Genomic DNA, 8,600 nt, shown 5'->3' on the forward strand with positions numbered 1-8,600 from the left:
CGTTTCTCATGATGTACTCTGCATATAAGTTAAATAAACAGGGTGACAATATACAGCCTTGACGTACTCCTTTTCCTATTTGGAACCAGTCTGTTGTTCCATATCCAGTTCTAACTGTTGCTTCTTGACCTGCATACAGATTTCTCAAGAGGCAGGTCAGGTGGTCTGGTATTCCCATCTCTTTCAGAATTTTCCACAGTTTATTGTGATCCACACAGTCAAAGGCTTTGGCATAGACAATAAAGCAGAAATAGATGTTTTTTTCTCTTGCTTTTTGGCATAGTCAATAAAGCAGAAATAGATGTTTTTTCTCTTGCCTTTTCCATGATCCAGCAGATGTTGGCAATTTGATCTCTGGTTCCTTTGCCTTTTCTAAAACCAGCTTGAACATCAGGAAGCTCACGGTTCACATATTGCTGAAGCCTGGCTTGGAGAATTTTGAGCATTACTTTACTAGCATGTGAGATGAGTGCAATTGTGCAGTAGTTTGAACATTCTTTGGCATTGCCTTTCTTTGGGATTGGAATGAAAACTGACCTTTTCCAGTCCTGTGGCCACTGCTGAGTTTTCCAAATTTGCTGGCATATTGAATGCAGCACTTTTTTTTTTTTTAGGCAAATATTATATTTATTAACTATGATTGGAAGATACATTCTTGATTTATTATCTCCATATTCAAAAATAATTTCAAAGTAACAAAATAATTTTGTCCACCATAGAATCCAGAATAGGGTTGGGCTCTGGGGACCAAGTTCATTGTTCACAGGGTGGGCAGAAGGCTCTGCCTCTAAACAATTTTTTGAGCTAGTTTAACTTTCAGCTCTGAGTCCTGGTCACAGTCTTGAAATCACAGAAGGTTAGAGACTGGAATTAGCCAAAGGGATGAGTTTCTGGTTCAGACACGAGGAGAGGGTTTCTTGGAAGTGATCAATGAAGCCTCTGCAGCAGAAACAGAAGACAAGGGCAGAGGGCATGGGGGCCGAACCAGAGGGGCCTGGCACTGGGGGGGGGCGGGTGAGGAGCCCTCTCACCACTTCCTTGTTTTCACCTGTGTGTCTCCACTCCGTAGAACAGGGGCTGCGTTCAGTCAGTAACCTTGATGTAAGAATGTTCTTCTCGTAGTTTCTCATAGAATTTAAAGACAGGGCCCAGTAGGACCCTTGATTGAACCCAGGAGAGATCCCAGGATGCCAGGAGCTACAAGCTTTTGATTACTGAGGTGGTCTGGCCAATGGTCCCAGCTCCTGGAAGGCACGGTCAGGTTGTCTTACAGGGACAGCCTAGGGACAGATCCGTACGATGACACTGGATTGGGGCCTGCAGACTCCACACTGCTCAGGCCACGAATCATAGCCCTCGGCACTGTGGTCAAACAACACAAAGCGGACGCCCTTCTTGATGTTGGTGAAGGCATGCATGATCCGAAAGGAGAAACTGCCTGTCCGCGGCCGGACGGGAAAACGTTTATGGAAGAAATAATGCAAGATGGCATAGTTGGCATCTAGAAGCTTGACGACTAGCTGATACATCCGGTCACTGCCTTGTTGTTCTGTCCAGCGGCGACAGACAGAAATCCAAATCTTTCCACTATCCAGGAGTTCCTGCCACAGACCCTCCTCCTCCAGGTCCAAAATTTCTCCTTTGTACCAACACCTGTAGACAGGACTGTAGCTCGTCTCCCCAGAAGTCTTCAGCCTGGCCCCCAAGTCTTCCTCTTCCTCTGAGCTATCGCTACCACTCAGCACCATACAGTTCCAGAGGTCTTTGCCCGCGGGGTTCGCGGTGAGCTTGCGTCCTATGGGTCTGCGCTCGCAGAAGCGGCCCAGGATGCAGGTCGTCAGCAGGGGGCAGGCAGGTGCTGATGACGGGCCACAGGTCGGGGTGTTTCCGAGGCAGGATGCTCCGCCACAGGTCCCAGCCGTCCACCACGTCTCGCCAGTGCCGGCACACCGGGCGGCAGTGCCGGAGCAGCGTGCTTGGGGGCAGGTAGCTCAGCACCTTCCGGAGCATCTCGATGGGCAGTTGGTTCGGGCCTGGAGCCTCCTGTGGCTCGCGGTGCGGATCTGGGACGCGGGCGGGCAGGCCCCAGGAGGTTGAGGCGCCCATGGTCTCCTCGTCAGGCCCCGCGGCTGCTGCTGCAGCAGACCACCGCAGCCGCTCTCCGCCCCCCGCATCCCAGCGCCCGCAGCCAAACCCCCTCTGAATGCAGCACTTTCACAGCATCATCTTTCAGGTTTTGAAATAGCTCAACTGGAATTCCATTCCTCCACTAGCTTTGCTCGTAATGACGCTAAGGCCCACTTGACTTCACATTCCAGGATGTCTGGCTGTAGGTCAGTGATCACATCATCGTGATTATCTGGGTCATGAAGATCTTCTTGTACAGTTCTTCTGTGTATTCTTGCCATCTCTTCTTAATATCTTCTGCTTCTGTTAGGTCCATACCATTTCTGTCCTTTATCGAGCCCATCTTTGCATGAAATCTTCCCCTGATTTTCTTGAAGAGATCTCTAGTCTTTCCCATTCTGTTGTTTTCCTCTATTTCTTTGCATTGATCACTGAAGAAGGCTTTCTTATCTCTTCTTGCTATTCTTTGGAACTCTGCATTCAGATGTTTATATCTTTCCTTTTCTCCTTTGCTTTTCGCATCTCTTCTTTTCACAGCTATTTGTAAGGCCTCCCCAGACAGCCATTTTGCTTTTTTGCATTTCTTTTCCATGGGGATGGTCTTGATCCCTGTCTCCTGTACAATGTCACGAACCTCATTCCATAGTTCATCAGGCACTCTATCTATCAGATCTAGGCCCTTAAATCTATTTCTCACTTCCACTGTATAATCATAAGGGATTTGATTTAGGCCATACCTGAATGGTCTAGTGGTTTTCCCTACTTTCTTCAATTTAAGTCTGAATTTGGCAATAAGGAGTTCATGATCTGAGCCACAGTCAGCTCCCGGTCTTGTTTTTGTTGATTGAATAGAGCTTCTCCATCTTTGGCTGCAAAGAACATAATCAATCTGATTTTGGTGTTGACCATCTGGTGATGTCCATGTGTAGAGTCTTCACTTGTGTTGTTGGAAGAGGGTGTTTGCTATGACCAGTGCATTTTCTTGGCAAAACTCTATTTTGCCCTGCTTCATTCCATATTTCAAGGTCAAATTTGCCTGTTACTTCAGGTGTTTCTTGACTTCCTACTTTTGCATTTCAGTCCCCTATAATGAAAAAGCTTCTTAGATGTCTTTTAATCTATATTATTTTCCTTCCATCACTTTTTTTTTTCTTTGAAATTTATTGGCTGTGGAACTTGGGTCATTTATCTTATAGAACATCCCACAGTATGCATGAGTTGCTCTGTTATCTTTAGAGATGTTTCCCTGCCCCAGGTATTGCTGGCGAATTGGTAATTAGACCTGGAGATTTGATCAGATTCAGATTTGACTTTTGACTTGATCCTTCTGTGGTAGAGGGGTCACTTCTCTGGCAAATTTGGGATGAATGAGTCGGGCATGCTCCACACAACACCTCGCTCTTTAGCCAGGCTCCCCAGGGGACATACACTATGCTTTCCTCCTCCTATGAAGTAAAATTAGAAGGGATCATCCCTGGATAGGGGTGGGAGACCAGGTTGGGGAGAGGGAGAGCTATCATTTTCTTGCCTAAAGCGGGTAGGTTAGTTTTCCTAATCCTGGAGTTCAGGATCAAGAAGCCGATTGCTACTAAATGATACAGCCACATTTGCCAATATCAACTTCCTCAGTAGTACTATTGTTATCTTGATCTCTCATTAGCCTTGTTCTTTTGCATCGTTTCTCAATTAATTCAGAACTTTGGCAGAGAATGGAGGGTTATTATTTATCAGTGCCCCTAAACTCTACAACAACCATCAAGGATACACAGACTTGCTACTTCTATCAGACAAGCTGCTGTGCCTGCCCGGCCCACAGATCCTGTGGCCTTGTTTACCACATTCATCTCATTCCTGCACTGCTGGGCAGCAGCTTATTGGGCCTGACCTAAGGCTACTGGTTAAATGCTCATTCCCTTAACTCTCAGGAAATTCAACTAAGACGCAATGACTGTAATATTTCACAGAAGGCACTTGAGCTGGGTTGAGATGGCCTTTTTCTCACCCTGTGCATCGCTGACATGAAGGCAGAGAGCCAGCATCCAGGGAAGCAGCATGGCGCAGGCACATGGACAGGGGTGGAGCCGAGCGGTCAGGAAGCTTTTGAGAATTAGAGGGTGAAACCTGGCTCTCTGACCTCCTTGTTCCAGCCCCTCAGGTTTTTCTTGTCCTTAGATGCTGGGAGATGGTCACTTGACCCTATGTTTGTGAGATGGAGGGAATTATGTTCACTGGACTTGCTGAAGAAAACACTAATATTTTGGAAGAGCTTTCATAACAAGCTCATTGGAAGTAGAAGCTGAGAAGCCAAGGGGTCTGAGTATGGGCAACACCTCTGCAGGGGACAGGGACAGCCTTTGCTGGTCACTGTGGAGAGAAAGGGGAGGAAGAGTGTGGGAGGAAGAGTCAGTGACACTGATGTGACACTCTCCAGGACCAACTCTCCAAAGTACTTTTCAGAGTACATATCTCTTGAAATGAGAAAATTTCAGTTTTCTTAGTGAAAATTGATGAAAGGGCTGTGCTTGACATCCAGATTTATGTGAAAGAATCGAGACAGCAAGAAGGAACGTGGGCCCCTGAGTGATCGAGTGTGGTAACAGTGTATCAGAGCCTGTAGAACTTTGGACTTGAATGGGTTCAGAACTAATTCTTGCTGTTTAGTCATTAAGTCCTGTTTGACTCTTTGTGACCCCATGGACTATAGCCCACCAACTCCTCTGTCCATGGAATTTTCCTGACGAGAATACTGGAGTGGGCTGCCATTTCCTTCTCCAGGGGATCTTCCTGACCCAGAGACTGAACCTGAGTCTCCTGCATTGGCAGGCAGGTTCTTTACCACTGAGCTACCAGGGAACCCCAGCTTAGACCTGATTGTAACCAGATGAAGCCTAGTCACTTTTGATGCCTCAATTTACTTCCTCTTCTATAGGGCAGCATCTTCTAACCTATATGAAGACCCCACAGCGTCAGTCTTATGGCCTCTGGAGTTTGTTACCTCTGCAGTGCTATCTTGTCAATAAGGGTATTTTTTCACTGCCAAGAGCTCCACATTGTACCCCATTCAGTGTTTCCTTCCATTAGTCAAAGGTTGGGCAGATCTTTCTTTCCCTTACTATTCTCTCTCTCATCTCTCCAAAGTTCCCAACAGCCTGAGTGTATATGCAGGTTCTTCACTGAAGAGATAAAACAATTTCAGAAGGAAGTTCAAAGTCAAAGAGAGCAGGCTACAACTCTCCTAAGGTAGACCTTTATTCTCAGAGGGAGGGATGATCCCTACAGATATGAGTCCTTCACAAGCTCCCTGGCTTTTAGACGTAAACCTCCCCTTCTCCATGCGCCTCCTTTGAAAATTAGTTTTATTCAAAACCACCAACTTCCCATCACAGGAAGGGATCTCACTTCTTGGGTTACCCACTTAGATCCTTGGATTCTTTAATCGATAGAAATTGATAAGGGGCCAGATGAGGAATTCAAGCAAGGTTTTATTGGGACTTGTGGTGCAGCAAGAGTAAAAGCAAGTAACAGTTTCCCTTGCTTGCTCCCTGAGGGGGGCTGGTTCCTTACATGGGGTGAGGGTAGGGGCAGATTGATGAGTTGGGACTGAGAGGTGGCTTGGAGGGTACCCCCCAACCCTGGTGATGCTGTGTGTATGGATTGTGGGCAGTACCCTGCTTCTGCTCTGGCACCTCAGAAGTGGCGGGTTTTGGTCTTTTTATACCTTATTGTTCATAATTTGCCCCAGCTGCACATAGATGCAGTTAGTTTTAGTCCCTTATCATTTCTTTGTATTGTGTTGCTTCAGAGGATGTTTGTCCAGGTGCAAGCACTGCAGCAAAGGGTCTCAGGTCCTAGGTCCCAGGCTGTCTCTCTTGGATCTCTTTCTCTCTCTCTGAATTCACTACTCGTATCCTACCCCGAAGTCCCAAATCTGAGTATGCCAATTGGAGGCAGGTCCTCGGAACTTTAGCCAGAAGGGCACCTATTGTCACTCAAGTCTTTCAGAATTGTGTGCACAAGAGTGGAGATGGGAGTTGGGGAAGAAGGTGAAGAGCCTCCAAGTATGTGGTAGTCGTGGATTTAGCTCTTCCTGGCTGGATTTCCTTTTCAATATTCTTACACATGTGAGTGGAAATCATGTCAGTTCACTTGATTAATAGAATTGTTATACAAGCTCATCCACCGCTCCCAGGAACAGACATCAATTTTTAGAGAGTACAATCTAAACCCATATTAAAAAAGGATATATTTCCTCAATTAGAAGGGCGTCTCGTCTTTTCCCGAGCTAGTAGGCCCCATTATTGTGCATAAAAGAGGTCTGGTTTCTTTCCTGCTCCTCCTGAGAAACTATTGAAATAATAAATAAACCGTATTATCCTTTAATGGCTCCTCCCTTTTGTTAATTCAGGAAGAGCTCCAGACTCGATAAATTGTTTCAACAGTCTACTTTGGAGGCTGGGGTAGCTGCCAGTTCTTTCATAATAAAGCCACCTTCACTTAAGTTAACCGAGGTAGTTTTTGTTCCTTGTAACCAACCGGTACTTGTCTAGAAGAGAAATGGATGCTGGCAGGTAGGTTTGCAAGCAATAGACCTCAGTGGAATGTGGATGTTGTTCCCAGTATCGCTGCATGATGCCGAATGGTGAAGATTTGCTTATCCTGGGAAGATCAGTTTGGTGAGGCCTAAACAGCTTGAGGGGGCTTCCCAGGTGGCTCAGTGGTAAAGAATCTGCCTGCCAATGCAGGAGATGTGGGTTTGATCTCTGAGTTGGGAAGATCCCCTGGAAAAGGAAATGGCAACTTACTCCAGTATTCTTGCCTGGAAAATTCCAAGGACAGAGGAGCCTAGTGGGCAAAAGAATCAGTCACGATTTAGCGACTAAACAACAACAATAAGCCAGCTTGAGTGAGTTTTTGTTTGTTTCAAAAAAGTGATGCCTGAGTAGGAGCCACTATAATAGAGGCCTGGAGAAATATGGAGAGAATGTGAGGGACCTCTAACATGATGCTGCATTCTGCCATGTTTTGTGGTAAAGATTAATGAAAGTGAAAAGTAAAAGTGTTAGTAGCTCAGTCATGTCTGGCTCTTTGCAAACTCATGGACTGCAGCCTGCTAGGCTTCTCTGCCCATGAAATTCCCCAGGCAAGAATATTGGAGTGGGCAGCCATTCCCTTCTCCAGGGGATCTTCCAGACCCAAGGATGGAACCCAGGTCTCCTGCATTGCAGGCAGATTCTTTACCATTTGAGCCAAACATTGGCACAATTCAAAGCTAGTTCACCAAAGGTTCAGACTTTTCTGTTATGAGAATTTTGGGTCAGAAACCCTGGTAAATCCTGACCTGTATAGGTATTGGTTAAAAGCATGGTCAACATGACATGAGTTATAGAGGAGAGACAAAATAAAGACCGGCTTTACTTCTTAAACTCAGCTGTCAATGTCCTATCCAATTTGCATTGTATCTTTTTTTGAATTTAAATTTAGCTTAATTTTATATTATTTTGTATATGTTTAACCCAATCTATTTTCTGAGATTTTGCCTCTAGTCTTAACCTACTCCCCCTTCTCTCTTTCTTATAATATTAATATTTGGCATTTAAAATCTTCTCTGTTTTTTTTTTCCCTTCTCGTTCTAATAGTCCCAGATTGACACAAAGTTTGAGAGAGGGAGTCCCTGATTTGGAGAATGTAAGCTTCAGTCAGGTACTAAGTAGTAGGAGCTCCTTTCTGAGAGACAGCCCGTGTGAGATAGTTGAGAGGTCTTTCTGCACTGCATCTTCCCCAAGATTCAGGTCTCACAGCTTTGTGCACTATGTCAGTAAGCTGTAGGCTTTCCCTGTCATAGTTGCTTTCGGTTTCAACCAAAACACTATGGCTTCAGCCTCTTGGGACATATTATAGAGGCTGAAGTCTTAAATCTAGCCTCAGATCACAGGCAAGCCTAAATAGTTCAGCCACAGAAAAAACTAATTTTTGCTCCCTTATCTCCCATCCACTCACTTGTATAGATAAAACATATCAAGGCCTGTGCTATGCTATGCTATGCTAAGTCACTTGAGTCGTGTCCGGCTCTGTGCAACCCCATAGACGGCAGCCCACCAGGCTGCCCCGTCCCTGGGATTCTCCAGGCAAGAACACTGGAGTGGGTTGCCGTTTCCTTCTCCAATGCATGAGAGTGAAAAGTGAAAGTGAAGTCGCTCAGTCGTGTCCGACTCTTAGCGATCCCATGGACTGCAGCCCACCTGGCTCCTCCATCCATGGGATTTTCCAGGCAAGAGTACTGGAGTGGGGTGCCATTGCCTTCTCCTTCAAAGCCTGTGGAGATCCTAAACAGAGGGTTATTTATAGATGAATTAGACACAAGGCATAGTAGTGCACTCATTCCTGTCTTTTCTCAACCTTTGTTGCCAGAATATCCTCATGGTCTGAAGACTCTTTAAGAGTGGGCACACCTGGAAATGAATGTGATGGTGACT

At 45.8% G+C, this 8,600-nt stretch overlaps 1 pseudogene; it reads right to left on the reverse strand.

The window, feature by feature from the left end:
* Positions 1–599: 599 nt before the first annotated feature.
* Positions 600–2,133, reverse strand: LOC147357892 (F-box only protein 27 pseudogene; annotated as a pseudogene).
* Between the last annotated feature and the right edge of the window lie 6,467 nt (positions 2,134–8,600).

The sequence above is a fragment of the Bos grunniens genome, chromosome 15 (assembly GCF_055505025.1).
Source record: "Bos grunniens cultivar Pamir isolate PY7600 chromosome 15, Bosgru_T2T1.0, whole genome shotgun sequence".
NCBI classification, from domain to species: Eukaryota; Metazoa; Chordata; class Mammalia; order Artiodactyla; family Bovidae; genus Bos; species Bos grunniens.